Raw genomic sequence first — 18,714 nt, 5'->3', positions numbered from 1 at the left:
GCAGGGACCTCCAAAAGCATTTCTGCTAGGGCAGATCTCGAAACTGAGGTTCTATCAGCATGTCCACTCCAAATAGCTGTCTCTGGAGCCCAGTATGCCAGATACAGAAACAGGGGCCACACTTTAGTGGCTTGAGATGTCTTGACAAGATTGCTAGAAAATCATTGTACTATCACCCCTATTTTAGGGATGAGAGAACTGATGCTTAGTATTATTAAGGTCACACTTGAACAATTTGACTGCAGAAGCCATGCTTGGAACCCTCTTTCATGTAACTCATCTTCACTGAGCATCTGTTACATGCCAGGTATTGCTCTGCATGCTGGGAATTGAGAAGCGAACAAGGCAGACAGAGTCCCCTCCCTCCTACAGCTCACATTCCAGGTGGGATGGACAGACAGCAAGCACATAAGCAGGCACAAATCAATACAATCATTCCCAGTCCTCATAAAGCTCTTTGCCCAGAGCCTTGCTGCACAGCTTCTGGACGCCCTCCAATGCTGAGCTCCAAAAATCCGTGATCACAGCACAAAACCCTGATTGTTAAGAAGGCGACACACCCACACAGCAGGCCCGTCTGCCGTGTTTGTGCTGCACCTTCCCACCAAGCACTTGAAACGTGTTCAACAATCATTGCCATTCCACTGCAAGTGCATTTCTCTTTTATTTTAATCCTGTTATAGAATTTTTTGATGGCAACCTGCTGTTAGAGTACATCTAACTATGTTACAGCTCCCCAGGCCCTAAGCATGAAAGAACCTCTTCAGAACACATGCTAGGACGGGTCTACCTTGTTAGCATGGAAATGAAAATAAAAAGCAGTGCTGCTCTGGGGCAAGGAGGACGGGTGTTCTAATACCAATGCTGAGGAGGCGATGTCTCCTTGTTCTCTCCTTCATGCTTCAGGTGGTAGTGGCTTGATGGGGAGGATTTTTTTCTGTATTCTGCCTGGTGCCTGGCACTTGGTGTTCAAGCAGTGATGACTAGTAACATAACTTGCAACCTTGCAGCTAAAGGTCATCTCTGGTGCTCTTATGTTCAAGTAGCTTTTCGGTGCAAGGGAATCCATGGTCAGGATAACCTACAGCTTCACTCCCGAACTTTGGTGATATTTCATCAAGGAAATGGAAATATATATCATTTAAATATGCAAGTGAACATCTCCCTCCACCTGCAATTATGCAAATGGAGAGCAGCCCTGGCGTGGCACAGATAACAGCTTCCTAGAGAATACTGAATTTGTATTCCTTAAAGAAAGTTACATTTATGGGTTGCTACAAGAATTTGTATTTTAATTAATTATTTCAGTCTAGAAATAACAACACACAGGTAACACTTTATTGGCAGTAAAAAATAGAAAATATCCAAGGCACCTCAGCTTTCTGGGCCTCATGTATGCCCAGGAGAATATATAATGGATGCTGTAAATAAAATAATTAAGTCCACTTGAGGAAAAGATGGATAGACACATTTACTCTCGGTGGTGGTGATGGTGGAGGAGGTGACAAGCATTAGCCATCCTTCACGTGCTCTGAAAGCTCAGTTCCTGGGAAAACTGTCTATAATAATCAGGTTCTCATGTAAGAACGATGGCTTTTTAGGATCTTTTGGGCCCATGGTCCAATCTTAGGTCACAACGTATGTTCCAGAGTCAATATAAAGAGTTAGAATTATTAATATCTTCCCAACACTGTTTATGGATTCTTTTTATAGTAACAACAAAAGTTGCACGAAGGAGATAAGAGCAGATTCTTTTAAAGAGCGTTTGGCCAAATCATTTCCATATAAATGTGGGGTAGAGGGGGTGTATGTATATATGTATGTAAACCACAAGATTCCTCACTGATATGGGAGAGTGACATATAAATCATCCCCTTAAAGAACAGTCTGGAAAACCATCCTGAGTGAATCCCTCAACTCAGGGGTTATAGGTAAAATATTTAACAGCCAGACAAGCATGAGGCAATCAGAACGGGCCTGGCTTTATCAATGCATTTGTCATGAACGTAGGTCCTGCGCCAGCCGCCTCAAAGCTCTCCCACAGATGGGAGCATCTATTTATTTAATAACAAGCTCTATACTAAGTGCATTCTACGGATGTCAGGGAGCCTGGGTTAAATATTAATGATTCATAGAATAAAAAGATGTGGCCCCTGCCCTCAAGGGGCTCAGGGAACACACAAAACCATAACAGAAAGCATAAATGCTCTAAGAGGGGTATGCACAAAGAGTTGCAGGAGTTGAGAGGAAACAGCTGGAGGAAACAGGGAATGCTTCACAGAAGAGGTTGTATTTTAAATGAGGCTTGAAGAGTAGGGGGATTTACACATCGTTATGGACTGAATGTTTGTGTCCCCCCCCAAATTCATATGTTGAAGCTCTAACCCCCATTGTGATAGTATTCGGAGATGGGGCCTTTGGGAGGAAACTAAGGTTTGATGACGTCATGAGGGTGGGGCTGCCATGATGAGATTAGTGCTCTTACAAGAAAAGGAAGAGACCAGAGCTCCCTCTTTCCACCATGGGAGGACACAGCAGGAAGGCAATCATCTGCAAGGCAGGAAGAGGGCCCTCCCCAGGGAACTGTATCTGCTGGCATCTTGTTCTTGAACTTCTCGGCCTCTGGAACTGCAAGAAATAAACGCCTGTTGTTTAAGCCACCCAGTCTACGGCATTTTATTATAGGAGCCCGAGCTGACTATAACAGACATGGACAGTCAGCAGAATGAGCATCCCAGAGGAAGGAACACGAGTGCCTACACAGAGATGGGGAAGCATGGAGCACATTCAGGGAGCTGTTCAGCTTGCCTGCATCACAGGATTCATGAAGCCTGGTAATAAGAGACACAACTGAGAAGGTAGATTGGGGTCAGATCATGACAAGCCATGAATGTCAGAGTAAGGCATTTAGACCTGGTTCTGTAGCACTTAGAGCACAGTCAAAAATTATTTCAGCAGGAGAGTAACATGATCAGAGCTTCATCATCAATCAACTCAACAATATTTTAACCTCAACAGGTAATGGTGGCAGCAAGCTGGCCCCAGAATGCCAAGCTCAGCTGCATAAGGTCAGGCAGCGGGTTGCACGTGCCTCTTGCACCTGAGCCTGGAGGAATAACTGCTTATTCAGGCTGTCAGTCACCAAGTCGCTCAGAGCACCCTCTGTGCGGGGACGATGAACACTTCTCCTCCTTAGTACTTAGCAGCAGGATTTTGCCCTGCCCCACAGCTGTCATCCGGGGCCAGGACAAAGAAAAGGCTTAAGAGGATCTGAGAGAGGAGTCTGTAGGCGCTCCCATTTTTACTGTATATTTCCGTGAACTTGGCTGATGTTGCCAGTCAATGTTGATTTTTCTGCATGAAATAGAAAAGCAGAACTCTGTTGATTTTATGTTTTATGGCTGATCGATGTGGGTCAGAGCGAGGGCTTTGAGACATGCTGAGGGGGAGGAACTGCCATGCTTTCGACGGCCTCATTTGTGTTGTGTCTTCTTCTAGGAGAGAGGGAGGTCAAGGTGAATCCCTCTTTCAGATTCCGACGGCTCAGGCAACGTCCCCCCTGGGCTGAAAAGGCAATAGTGGGGGCGTTTCCAGCCAGGCCAAGCAAGAAGAGGTGACATCTAAGGGCTTTGAAGAAATGCTGCTCTTTTGGCAAAGGGACCCCAAACTGCACCTGCGTTTCTGCAGGCTCTTCACTTGCTTTTTATATCCTTGCAGGCTGTCTCTGGAATTGCTGAAAGGTGGAAAATCTGTGCGCTCCTTAGGCGTTTGGAAAGATAGCAAGGGCAGGGAAGGCAGTGGGAGAGCTCAGGAGACCCAGCTCTCCAGGAACCAGGTATGTGCTATTCCAGCTCTAACCGTGGGGCCTTCAGTCAAGCCTCATAATCTTCATTTCTGTAATGCCACCTAGGTGCCAATTGCTAAACACCCTCTGTATGAAATGCTCTACTTATATATGATTGCATTTCATCCTCGCAATAACCTCTAAGGAAGTGATCACTGTCCTAATCTTACAGAAAAAAATCCAGGCTCTGACAGGTTAGGTAGCTGGCCCAAGGTCACATAGAAACGAGCAAGAGAGCAGACTTGAACCCCAATCCCACGCTCTCAGTATGGCCAGACTGTCTCCTCTACCTTACTCTTCTCACCTGTGTTATGGGATAACTATCTTAAAAATCAAAACCAACATGAGCAATATATATGCAGACAGGCCTTGTAAACCATGGAGGGCGGGCAATATAAAACACCACTGCCATCGAGTCCACTTTGCCTCTCTTTTTTAGAGACACATAAGATTTAGATGTGAATGTGTTTTCAAAAGCCAAAAATGAGGTACCGACTGAAGTGTTACCATCAAGAACGTTTCCAAGCGTCAGTGAGTTCATTGTTACATTATACGCAGGAGTCAGAGAAGTAGAGAACCAGGAGGGCTACCCTGGGACCCAGAGGAAACATTGACTAGGTAAGAGGGTTAAATGGCCTCTTAGCAAAAGCAAGAGGAGAGAGACACACGCGGAGATACGTCTGCTCCATTCGACAGAGCAGGAGACGGACATTGTCCCTAACCCAGCATTGCCCTTCTCTCTTCCACTGATTTAAGCTTTTTTCCATTGTTCTGCCCCCACACGGTTTGCATGTAAAAGTGGCGTAGTGTGGACATCATTAAAAGTATAGTGACTAGAGGCTGAAATGAGACGCTGATCATCCTATTAAGCAACAGATTTCATAAACAAATGCAATTCATTCTGCCTGCAGCCTGCCATTGCTGTCGGAGGAGCACCGCTGAAAATAACGTTATCTGCCAGGGTTCTGCTTCAAGTTTCAGATGCTGCAGAGCCCCACTAAGTCACAAAGAATGAGATCTGCGAATGGCTTGCAGCAGCCACACAGTCGTTAATGAGCCCCCGCCCCGCACATCACCCTCCACCGTGCCCCCAGAAAGCCTCTGAGTGTCCCAGTTGCTGTTAAACTGCCATGGCTACAAAGCCACCGGTGCAGCCAACCGGAGCAATGGCCTCCCGAGAAATGACAGATTTAAAGGAAGAAATACTGTGCACTTGCTTGAGGCGAGTTATTTTAATATAATGCCGAGATGACAGCTCTCCACATTTAATCATCAGACTCCTGATTTTTTGCCACGACATTAGAATTTCTCACAATTTGGGAAAATGTTTCTTTTCCACTCATGCCTGACAGTCACATGTTTGCAAGAAATATCTGTAAACTTCTCCAATTATTTTTAATAAAATGTAAATGATTGTCTACGTAGGCCCTCTCTTTCCCAACAGTCCGGCCCACAACCAAGGGCAGCAGTTGCCCATACCTTCCAGGCAAGACCCCTGCGGCTTTGTAGTTTTCCTCGTGGTACTAACTTGCCGCTAGGAAGGCCTGCCTCTCTCCTTGTCACCTGCATTACGACCATTTCTTTTTTAACGGTGTCTGTGATCAGCAGCTGTCAGATAGACTCTGCGTTTGATTATCTATGCCTAAGTAGGCTAACGCAGCCTGGCTGGCTCCCAGTCATAAGCTCAGCCACATCTCAAGGTTTGGCAGCCATTAAAATGGACATTTGCATAAGTCTCCAGTTTGCTAATTCACACAAGGTCCCCTAAGGTAGGTCTGTACTATTCTCACACCCGTTTCTTTTTAACAGATGAGAAGCTGAAGTAGAGACATGTTATATCTTAATTAAAGATACACAGCATGATGGGACTACAGCCAGGACCCACACCCAGTGTACAAGCAACTCTGTTCATTTCTTCTTTCAGAAAAGTTTCAATGAACGTCTAACCGTCTGCGGGCCCTGAGGATGCAAAATTAAATAAGATATGGGTCCTTCTCTAAAAGAGTTAACAAGGTAATATAGAGCAGATAGACAGGTGAATAAGTAATTTGAGCACAACATGAAAGGCAACACAATCCAGGTAAGCTCAAAGTGCCATGGCAACATTTCCACAACTGAGTCTGCCTATGGGGTTGGGGAAGGACTCACAGAGATGACAACTGAGCTGGGCCCTTCGGGATGGTCAGGTAGTGAAGGGAGGAGAGCCTCTGCCTATTGACAGATAGAACCACACAAGCAAAGGCAGGAGACGTGAAAGAATGTGGAGTGTTTCAAGAACAGGGCATCTTTGGGGAGGAAGGAGTACACGCCCCTGAATGGAGGCAGCAACTGGAAATTCAGCTGGAAAGGAAGGTGGCAGTCAGAGATGGTTGACTTGAGTGGTTTTCTAACTACTGAGGGTCTAATGCCTGTCTCAAAGCAGGCTGGAATAAGTTCTTGTATGTCAGCGGTCCTCCTTCCTCTGCACCCGAGAAAGGGCAACTCAGTGTGTACGACCTCTTGGGGAGCACCACCCCACTGGATGAAGCTGTTACTACCCTGGGTGATAAACCCACCAGGGGCCACCCAGAGGACAAAGCAGCCCCAGAGACTACGGAACCACTTCTGCACCTGAGTAAACAGGAGAGAACTTTGCTTTCCTCAGAGGAGCCTACAGAAACTCAGCCTGTTCCTGGACTCCTGTCAAATAATCCTCACCTGCCCACTCACGCTCCACCCACCGTCACTCACAGTCTTCTCTACTCGGATTTGCCTAGCTGCACCTTATTAACTGGTGTGTGGGTCTGAGGGAGAAAATGAGGCCATCATTAATACCCCTTCCCTGTCACCTGCAAGAGAAGTGCTGACAGGTATTGCCTTGGAAGAGGGATGAATCCCAGCCAGGGAATCAGTGCCGGGAGCCGCCAGCTCCCCTGATCTCATTTTCACCTATCTCTGAAGTGCGAAGCTGAGACTTGAGAAGTGGTCCTCTTGATAATAACATGAGGCATTTTGCAGATCTAGGTTAGTTTCTGGATCATATTCTGGGTAAATAATTAGTGCTTCCTTCCAGCGATCTGGGCTCCAAAGCTTCACTCACCAGAGACAAACGAGGACACTGGAGTCCACCGAGGCTGTCCCTAGAGATGAGTAGCGTTCCCTGCTCCATCACCTGCTGTGTTTGACACTGGGCACCTTGCCCAGCACCACCAGCAGTGCTAAGTAATTCGTGTACACGGTCCTCTCTGAACACCTGGGCAGGCCATTGCTTTGTAAATGCAAGGTATTTTTCCTGAGAAGGCAGGCGCCTGCTTCTCAGGAACTGTGAGCTCCAGCTCTGCAGCTGCTGGCACCTGTGCTGTCTGTGCGACTTCTCTCCCTTCTCTTTCAATGTGCTCAATTGAGATACAAATGAAGCTGAAAGAGCCCAGACTCTTTTACATGCTATACACTTCAAAGGGAACAGAAAATCTCTAGAGGTGACTCTATTTATTCTACCACAGCTCAGGATAACCACCAACATGCCACCTCACCACAGGTTCCAAATGAAAAATTTTGAGGGCTATTGAACACACTGCAAGTTTTCAGAGCAGATCTGTGGAAAGTTACTTAGCACAGTTGTCTCCATAACTGTGATACATTAGAGAAGTGAGCGGTGTTCAGCGGCCCTTGGCCTCGCACTAGCCTGGGCGGTGGGACAGCCAGGGCTTAGGATCCTGCACCACAGTCCATTAACGCCAGCAGGGAGACACTGCCTGACAACTGACAATGGTGTCCAGAGCAGGGCTGTGCAGCTTAATCTTATTTGGTTTAATGGATTTATTTCCCGAATCAGGGGGTCATGAATAGAGAGAGGATAAAACTGGTGCCACCATGATGGCTTTGAACTGGCCCCATGTGCCTATCCAGTGAGCCATCTTCCTCTCACATCCACACGCCCTGAGTGCCGGACTGCAGGCTGTGTGCCTCCTCTTGGGTCCTTCTTAGTCTGGTAGCAACTAGAGTGTTTCCCTCTACCACCTGCACTGTCCCCTACCCCATGCCCCGACTCTGTGCCCTGGCCTCATGATCCAATTCATCAGCAAAGCTCCCAGGCATCCTAGGGATTTCAGACATCCTCACGCACACATTTTTTCTTTAGTTCTTCAATCAGTTATGCAGGTGTGAATGCCCTCGTGCTCCCTAATGTACTCAGAGAAGGTCAAGGCATTGAATAACAATAACAATCAAAACTTACCATAGATCCCATGCTAATTATGTGCCAGGCAGACAACAAGTACATAACTTGCAATTGTTTTTTAATCTTTATAACATCCCTGTGAGAGAGCTATGATTATTATCCCCATTCTGCAGATAAGCCAATGAGGCCAGAATGTCTATTAAGTAGACATTATTAACTGCAGGGCTATGTGTGTTATTGTAACAAGACAATAATAATGGTGCTTCTGGAGCAGAAGAAAGATCTCAAATTTCAGAATCAGACAGACCTAGATTAAAATCCCAATTCCACTACTTACTAGCTTGGCAATTTTATACCATTTTCCTAATGTATCAGAACCTCAAGATAATTGCACCTAGGATCAATTTTTGTAAGAATTGCATATGAAAAAAATATATGACAGGCTGAGCACAAAGTAGGCCCTCAGCATTCACATCGGGCCCCTCCTTTCTCTGTCCCTGTCTCAGTTCCACATCTCATGAACCATGATATTTTCTGTTGAATTGTTTGTGATAACTCAGTGTCACCTTATGGTTATCTTATGTCTCATTACGAAAATGCATAAATGAAAGCAGTGGGGCCTCCTTTGTCTCTACTCAGAAAGGGCATAAAAAAGGGAATGTATCAACAAAATGCCTAGAATGATTATTGTGCATAAAAAATATTTACAGAGGAGAGACTTAATTAACCACAACATTACAGTGGAATCGGTCACCTAGAATTTCTTCTCTCTTGACCTAAAGAGTTATGAAATAAGAACAACAAAACAAACAGTCCTAAAACAGAATGAGCTCCCATCCCATCACTGGGTATATTCAAGCAAAGGCTGGAAAATCGACTATAAGAGATGTTGTAAAGGGGATTAATGCTTAGGCCAAAGGTTTGATGAGATTAGTGATGTATAAGCTTTTTAGCAGCAGAACATAAATAAAAGTAGAGCTGCTGAGGGGAAGAGAGGTGGGAAGCCCTGATCCCTCCATGAAGGCCCTGAGGAATCCCTGTGAAGTCTTTATTTTTTTTTTTAAGGAAGATTAGCCCTGAGCTAACTACTGCCAGTCCTCCTCTTTTTGCTGAGGAAGCCTGGCCCTGAGCTAACATCGTGCCCATCTTCCTCTACTTTATACGTGGGACGCCTACCACAGCATGGTGTGCCAAGCGGTGCCATGTCCACACCCAGGATCCGAACCAGTGAACCCTGGGCCACCAAGAAGCAGAACATGCGAACTTAACCACTGTGCCACCGGGCCAGCCCCTCCCTGTGAAGTCTTAGGACTCAAGAATTAAGCCAATAAGAAAAGTCAGCACTTGCTTAATATCTTGCAGTTTACAAGGTCTTCCTGTGCATGCACATTATCTTGCAGAGTATGTTTCAGTTTGAGTTCAGACTAATATACACTGTGCCCTATGGGAATATACACTTGGTAGCTCAAATAAGTGACTAACAAATGATTAAATTGTAACCAGAGTGATATTATGAGGCGAAGGGAGAGACATGCTTGGGGGACTGGGAGCAGGAGTTAAGGATGGGATTAAAAGAAATATTAGCACACTATAACTTCTGCCTAGGAGGAGGGGTATGTTTCTAGGAACTACTCTTTGAGTCACAGAAAATACAACCTTTAAATTCTCTACCAGTTCTGAGGCCCAAATTAGGAAAATATCCCAGAAAAAAAAAGCAGAGCATAGAAGCCATTTTTTGGCAATAAGCATCCACAACTAGAACTCTGCAGTGTGTACCCTGTAGGAAAGTGACATCCTAAGGCCAAGCATTACTGACAAACCGGTGCAATAATAAAGCTGAATAGCAAAGTGGCAAGAGTTACAGCAATGTAGTTCATGGAAACTCATACTTGAAGTGAAAATTTTGTGCAACTACCAAGAGGTAAACCGAGATTTTTCTGCAATTTGTAAGTTAGCCCTTCATATATAAGGAACCTCTCATTCCTCTAAAAACAGGCCTAGGATCATGAACTGCATTGATCAAAGTTCTTAACTGCAATGACATAATCCAATAAGTATAAACAAAAGTAAATTTCGTATCTTATAGACATATGATTCACAGAATCATTGGAGGGCTGAAGAAACAGATAAACAGATGATTCTAGGCTGAGCTTTCAAGGATTATTCTCAAAAATCACAGCCCAGAACTGTGCTGCCAAGGAAGCTGCTGCCACAGTAACTCACTCCTGAACCATGACGGCTTCTCCATGATCCATGACAGCAAAATGGATCAGTTCTCAATGGCGGCATCATGCATGTGCATCTGATTAGTGGACTTGCAGCATGGGCAATGCCCTAGCTGCAAGGGAGTCTGGAAAATGTGACTGTTCATCTTCCATCCTCTTCAGGACAAGAAGGCACTTTTGGATGGAGATTGGAGCAAGTGTAGAGCAAGCCAATCCACAGTACCTTCCACTGAACCAATATGAAAAATAAAACAGGGTCTGGGCAGGATGGAAAAGATTACAATTCCCCTGGCCTCTTTTGGCTGAGTTCCACTTGTTAGGTGGTAAAAAGGGATTGGTACTCACCCAAAGCCATAGTGTATGAATTACAATCCAGTTTCTTATATTATGTGTGTTTGCCCAAATGTTGATCATAAGCTGTAAATATTTTGCTCTAGAATGTAGGTTTATCAATTCTCATCTGGTCCTTTTGTGGCCATTGTGAGATCCTGAACTGAAAGAGCCCTTCCAGATGGAGCCAGCATGGTGAGTTTGAAAACACAAGGGCTTTGGAATCAGAAAACCCAAAGTCTGAGTTCTAGCATCAGCAATTATATAACCTAAGGACAGTTTGTTACTAACTCTATAGAAAATTCTATTTCCTCTTCTGTAAAAGTGAAGATGTTGGTACCCACCTTCAAAGTCATTGTGATAATTGAGTGAGATGTGATCAATAGTTTCTTTTTTTTTTTTTTCTGCTTTATCTCCCCAAACCCCCCCGTCCATAGTTGTATATCTTAGTTGCAGGTCCTTCTAGTTGTGGGATGTGGGATGCTACCTCAACGTGGCCTGACGAGCGGTGCCATGTCCACGCCCAGGATCCGAACCCTGGGCCACTGCAGCAGAGCATGCAAACTTAACCACTCGGCCACAAAGCCGGCCCCCAATAGGTTGTAAAACAGTCTGGCACAGAGTAGGTTCTTAATAAGTGTTTGGTGTTTTCCCCCATCCTTATTTTTATTAACCAAATAATTTTGAACTAACAGTTGTACAAAAGTTCTGTAGCTACAAATAAACCAACCTGGTAAGTGCCTTTCATCATGAAATGATACCTGAATTAAGCCTCTTCCTGGTTGATTGTGTCTCTGACTGAAAAACAGTCCCTTATGTGAAAGACAAAAGGGAGAGGAAGCCGGGCAGAGCAGGGCAAGCTTTCAGTCAATGATGCTGATCTGACCCCCGAGAAAGGAAAGAAGAGAAGCAGCTGGATTGGGCAGGGAGGGCCTCAGATCATGGTGCAGTCCTGACAGTCCCACAGGAACTCCAAAACAAGGACTTCCTGGTAGAGGGACATTTCCTGGTAGAGGTGACAGGCATTCAGCAGTTAGGCCCTGGTATTCCCACCATACTCAGTCCTTGGCTGGCGGCTGCCCAGGAAGAGTTGGCCTCTCTTTTCCAAGCTGAGGAGGACCCTGATGACGCTAACAATGGAAGCCAGTCAGCTAACTGCACCCCTTGCAGCAGAAAGGCAAGTTCTTTCTTGGAGGGAGATCCAAGTGGCCCATCTCCATGAATGCCACAACTGAAAAGTAATTGAAAACTAATTATTCAAACACCACCATAGACAAACACTATCATATTCAAATATTTATCACATAAGAACCGGAGGTTTACTATCATTAGAAGTTGTTGATTTCTTCATTCAATGTATATTGTAAAGAGTGTTTACTCTGAGCCAGGCTCTATTCTGGGCACTGGGGTTACAACAGGGATTGGGAATAAGATCCTTGTTCTTGTGAAGCTTACATTTTTGTGAGTAAAAGGCAGAAACACAAACAAACAATGCTATGTACTCACAGTGACTCTGTGAATACTTTAAATTAGATAACTTTACATTGGGTGGTAAAGGAATGCCTCCTGGAGGAGGTGATAGTTGAATAATGAAAGGATGCCAACTACTCAAAGTTCTCCAGGAAGCTTATGCCAGCAGAGTTAACAGCTGGTGTGTGGAGCAGGAAGATCCAGCTACCAATCCCCAGTGAGGTTTCCCACTGCATGGAGGACAACAAAGATCATAACGATGCCAACCACCAGAAGCAGGGGCCCACAGACCTCAGCCCACTGCATCTTCTACAGGTTCTGAGTCACCAAGGAAGACTCAATATACAAGGCACTGGTTAGAACAACACTGTACTCACAGAAAGGAGAAGAGATGCAGTAAACTCAGCATCTGTAGTGTGTGTTGGTCTCCCTTGGCCAGAGGGTCCCTCCCAATGGTTTACATAGGATGATGTATGCACCCCTTTCCTGCTGCAGGCAAAGACCCAGTTCCCTTCCCATGGGGAGGAGGACTGGTCAGGTACCATATGATATGCATGCTTAAGCAATACAAGAAAGTTCACGATGGACCCACAATAGTGAGAAGATTTCTCCTAATAAGGAAGAAGAATCTGGAGCCAAATGACAACTCAGCACCCAGCATCCATATAGGGGAATGTTCCAGACCCAGGTCAATCCTGGAGAGGAGTGGCAGGTCACATGGTGGCAGATGTTAATAAGGTGAAAATAAGCATAGACAGAGGACTCTAAAGATTCCTGGATCCAAGTAGGGAGCAAGATTGAAATCTTTAAAAATAAGGATAGCATCTAGATTTTTGGCTTCTGTAACTAAGAAGATGGTGGTTTCATTATTGAGATGGGCACAACTAACAGGGTCAGTGGAGAGGGAATGAAGAATTCTATTGTGGAAATATAATAGATCAGATATCTATTAGATATTCAAAAGCATAAATGATATAAGATGTGGGAAGAGTAAGGAAAGAAATGGGTAAGAAATGGAAACTTGTTCTGACCTGATTTCTTCTTTCCTCTTTTCCTCTCTCCTTCCCTCTCTCTCTCTTTCTTTCTTTCTTTCAACCATATTTAGAAGAAGGATCTTTGGGTGGAGGATGAAACTAAGACTCCACACACCAAGTGCATCGGTGCTACAGCCAGAACTATTCCTATAGACACAGGCACTAACAGGAGACGAGCTGGATACTTAGTTGAAGACTTGACATTGCTGAGTCCTCCTACAGCGATTCCACTCTTCAGAGGTTCAGAGGGAGAACACATTGATCCCAGGGCTGCTAAACCTTAGGCACCACGTATTGTGGCAGTCACTCATCCTATGACGCCATGAGGCAAAGTTGGTAGCAGGTTCAAATATCAGCCACAACTTTGTTCTTCACAGAAAAGTGTAGTAAGTCCAGCTCAGAAGACTCAACAGCCATATCCCTTCCCACTGCTACCCATGTGTAATCAAGAAACGTGCCAAGGACTGTCTGCCCAACCCTTGAGATTATGATGCAGAGGTTCATTCACACACGTCCCTTTGACAGGCAACCCTGAACTCATCACTTGGAACATGGAAACCTGCCTGTGAATTGGCCAAGGGATATGTCTCTCTGACTAAGACAAAATCTGTCATTTTAGGTCTTTGGAGAGAGAGAGAGATTTGGAGCAGCGCAGTCTTCCCCACCTCCCCCTTCTCTTTATGCTCATGTTCATGATGTGAGCCCACATGAATAAAGAGCCCATAATAGACGCCACTGATGAATGAGATCACTGCTTCTAAGGCTCCAAGAAGCTCTGAATTAAATATACGGGAGAAAAATACTGTACTTAATCCACTCTAAGAGAATGATTTGACCAGCCCATTGAAATACATAAACCCCACTAACATGAAAGTCACGAAAACCCATCTTGGTTGTCTGTGGTCCCCTTGAAGTTATTTATAAAACCAAATCAATCCAACTGATGACCAGGCTGCTCCTTTCAACAGTAATATCTCAAGTTTCTTTTCCGCCCTTTTGCAAAACGTGAGTCTCTTAAACTCCTGTGTGCTCAGGTTATCCATGACAGAGGATTATTAATTCTGATCCCTTTACAGTTTGGAACTTCAATGAAATCTTCCCATTTGTCACCTCTTTAACCCAGCACAGATTTGACGCCTCTCGGATTAATTTTGGTGATGAATCCGATTTCAAAGAACATTCATCCAAAGTTGAACCCATGCACCTGCTAATGTATTTCAGTACTTTTACTAATAGCTTTAGAGAGCTTTTTAATTTATATTTCACTGTATATTAAGATATCCTCTTTCATCATATCTGCCTCTTCGGGAGAACATTTTTCATATTTCAGATTAGGACACCAAACACTAGAACTAAATGGATGAGATCATTTTAAATATTATACAGATACCCAAGCAGGTCAGGTATTTTAATATTTTCTCATCACTAATTTATTTCTGTACTTGTTGAATGTGGTTTCTCATATGTCCTTTTAAGTATCTTCTTAATTTTAATGACGTTTTAGAAAATTATTTGAGTATGTTTCTGTGTGTAGAAGTTTTTATGTAATAGGAAAAGGCCATGGGGGTAATGAAGTAGAAACTACTCTGGTTTGGAAATTTGAGCACAATAAGGACACATAATGCTGCTATCAGTGTGTTCACCGACCTTGGGCAAATCACTTAACCTCTGCGTAAAATGGTCAACGCCCGTCTCATCACCATCTACCCAACTCTCCCAAGACAAACCTCAGAGTCATCATCTGTTCTGTGCTCTCCCACATCTACCACATTTCATCTGTCTCCAGTTTCTCCTGTCCCCATTGTTTTTCAGTTCTGTCCCCTTCACTTCATGCCTACGGTCCCTTTCCTGGCTCAAGCCCCTATCATCCTTTATCCTGATGACTGCCACAGCTTCCTACTTGGTCTTCCTGCCACAACTCTCTTCTCCTAAAGCCCACAGCTTCCTCTAAGGCTCAGATATGATCATACCATTCACCTGCCAACAAACCCACTCTTAACAGCCTCCTTCCCTAGAGGAGGGTCGGTTTAATTCAATAGTTGTTTCTTGAACATCTCTCAAATGCCAGGAGCTCCTCAGCTAGACAATGAAAGACCTTCAAAAACTACTGGCTGGACCAAAGTTGAGAATCAGATGCACAGGCACAGGGCAGACACCCTCTGATGAAGTATCTGTTTTCATTAATTTATATGTATTCAGGTATATTTGTTTAATTGACAAAAGAGGATGAAAACAGTGCATTTATAACGATGCCTATATAAGAGTGGAAAAAATACAGTTCTCAGAGAAGAGAATAGGATGGCAAATGTCTCCCCTTTGGGCCCAGGGGATGACTTTGAGTCCTAATGAGATATAAGGTTAGGATATAAGCTGAAGCATGTTCAGGGGAGTCTGTAAGCTTCTGGTCCTGAGAAATATAGCCTCATAGACTCTCTCTCTCTCTCTCTCTGTCTCTCTCTCTCATTCTCTCCCCCCCGCCCCAAACACACACACGCACACAAACACAGGTTTACATGAAATGGAATAGAAGAGAGAGAGTCTAGACAGCCTGGTCTATCCTGACTACCCCATTCCCATTCCCAGATCAGAGGACAGATCTGGCACCTGAGAGTTGAGGGTGGCCACCAGCCAAGGTGCCCTGGCTAGGCAGAGAATGTTCTGGTGGAGGACACAGTCAGCAGTGGCAGGCTCAAGAAACCTAGGTGAAAAGAATGGAAGCAATTGATCCTGAGTGCAAACGAGACAGTGCCTTGCCGGGGGAGGAGGAGGAATGCCCAGAAATACCTAGGAGAGACTCTGGGCATGGGATACCCTGAAGAATTAGATAGCAGTGAAAAGTCATCAGAATCAAGATGGTAGTGCTAACAGGACCCCACTGTACTCACCAGCAGGTAAGGTCTAGGACATCCCCATGGCAGGCTCATCTCCCTCCACACTCCGTCCCCGTCTCTTGTGGATAACCTGCGTCCCAGATACCTGGAGCCCTGTGCTCACATGCTTCTGGGTTTTCTTTCTAGAGTACCTTTCCCTTCCTTCTCTGGGTGGTGAAATCCCACTCATCCTACAAGGTTTCCCTCATTTGTCAGCTCCTCCATTAAGCCCTTCTACCCCACATCATTGCTCCTCCCAAAGGCCCTCCAGGCAGAATCACTTACTCTCTTTACTGCGCCCCCTATCACTTGGGACATACATTGCACTTTCCAATTATATTCCTGGTCACTGTTTATGTGGCTATTCTCCCCCTAGGTTGCAAGGCAGAGGCCAGGCTTTTTCAGTTTCATATGAACAAAGGGCAACCTGGGCCTGCCACACACTGTCTCGAGTTCTCCACACTTTCTGATCCCACAGCCCTGGGTCAGATGGCCCATGCTCTCTGAAGGCTTACACTCACTAGAACACTAACCACACTTGCCCACCTCCTCCACATAACTGTCCTCAGTGCCTACACAGTGGTTGTCACATGACAAGCACTCTATGACTATTGAATGAAGGAATTCATTGAATGAATAATGATAGAACAAATAAGAAATGAAAAACAAGAATATTTGCCATATTTCTTTTTGGTATGAGTTTCTGTAAACATTCATAAATGACCAGTAAAGTTTCAAAGAAAGAAAGCTGATTTGTTAAAAATAAATCACTCTCATTCGTTCTTTCCTTTTTTTTTCTTTTTTGAGGAAGATTAGCCCTGGGCTAACTGCTGCCAATCCTCCTCTTTTTGCTGAGGAAGCCTAGCCCTGATCTAACATCCGTGCCCATCCTCCTCTACTTTATACGTGGAATGCCTGCCACAGCATGGCGTGCCAAGCAGTGCCATGTCCGTACCCAGGATCTGAACCAGCGAACCCCGGGCTGCCGAAACGGAACGTGCAAACTTAACCACTGTGCCACCAGGCCGGCCCCATCATTCCTTCTTAAACAGAAATTGAATGCCAGCTGTGTGGCTTTGTCTGTGTGATCTTAACACAAGTCGCTTTCCCTTCTGAGGCTCAGCTTCCGTATCTGTAAAGTGAGGAGACTCGATCATTGGCTAGAGCTTACTGAGCATTCACTCTGTACAAGGCACTGTGCTACCCACTCTAATTACGCCATCTCCTTCAATCCCCAATAACCCCATTAAGTCAATACTATATTTCATATTCAAGAATTTAAATAATCTGATCAAGGTCACACAGCCAGTAAAGCTCTGGGAACTGGAGCCTAGGTGTGCCTGGTGCCAAAGCCTAAACGTTCAAATTCCACCCCCACCTCCTTTAAGATGCCTTCCACTTCCAAGTTTCATAAATTCTATCATGTTAAGAACTATCTATGGCCTTGAACATCATGTGCCACATCAGTTGTGAGTCCCTTTTCTCACTCCACAGTGCTATAAGTTTGTGAAGGAAAGGTATCATATTGCATTATGTTTGTAAAATAACATGCAGTTTACTCCTTTGTAACGCTAAGGTCACATCTGGAACAGTAATGGTCCCAGCCTTATCTTGAACATGCATTTTGGAACTAACTGTGCATACCCAAAATGGCTACTTAAAAAGGGAATAGGTGGAAGCAACCCAAGTGTCCATCGACAGGTGAGTGGATAAATAAAGGTGGTCCAAACATATAACGGAATATTACTTAGCTTTAAAAAGGAAGGAAATTCTGGCACATGCTACAGTGTGGATGAACCTTGAGGACATTATGCTAAGTGAAACAAACCAGTCACAAAAAGACAAAGAATGTATGATTCCAACTCCATGAGCTACCTAGAGTAGTCAAATCCATAGAGACAGAAAGTAGAAGGGTGGTTGCCAGGGGCTGGCGGGAGGGAAAGTGGAGACTAGTTGTTTAATGGGTACAGAGTTTCAGATTTACAAGAGGCAAAGAGTTCTGGAGATGGATGCTGTTAATGGTTACACAATAATGCCAATGTACTTAACACTACTGAGCTGTACACTTACAAATGGTTAAGATGGTAAATGGGTACTTTACCGCAATTACAAATATTTTTAAAAATCAAATATACTAATTACTCAAGAAAAGAGGGAAGGGGAATGAAAACCACCTCCAAATTTCCAATCATTGTCATCTATCTAGCAGATAATTTGGCTATTACTTGACAGAGCCTTGGGGGCCTGGATGAGCAGCTGGTGAGTTTTGACGGGGATAGACCTTCACAGAATGAGTCTGGGCGGGTTGGGGCGCAGCAGGAAGGCCTCAGGAAGGAAGGACACAATTTCCTGAGTATTTTTTTTTCTCAATTCAGAATTAATCAGTTACTTTGGTACCATGTACATGCAATCTAAAAATAGTTAATTGGTTCAAGAAGTAGGTTTTCTTTCTACTTTTCTATTTTTCTCAGTAAATAACTAAATGTGTGATCCCAAGCAAGCCACTTAACCTCTCTGGATCTCCATTTCTTTATGTAAAATAGGAGAGGATAGGACCCGATGGCATCTAATTTTCCTCCCATCCATAAAATCCTGATTCTATGCCCACTTACCCAGTTCCCACTCCCCTCCCGCCACCTAACCAGCCTCACCACCACACAAAATATAATTTAACTTATCTTTCTTCCTTTCAAATTTTCAAATTTTCCTCAAGCAAATTATCCCATTAAATGGAAAATATTTTTCTACATCATGAGGGGTGTATTTTTTTTTTTTGGCCTAA

This window comes from Equus caballus, chromosome 17 (assembly GCF_041296265.1).
Source record: "Equus caballus isolate H_3958 breed thoroughbred chromosome 17, TB-T2T, whole genome shotgun sequence".
NCBI lineage: Eukaryota > Metazoa > Chordata > Mammalia > Perissodactyla > Equidae > Equus > Equus caballus.
This window is presented reverse-complemented; position numbering follows the sequence as displayed.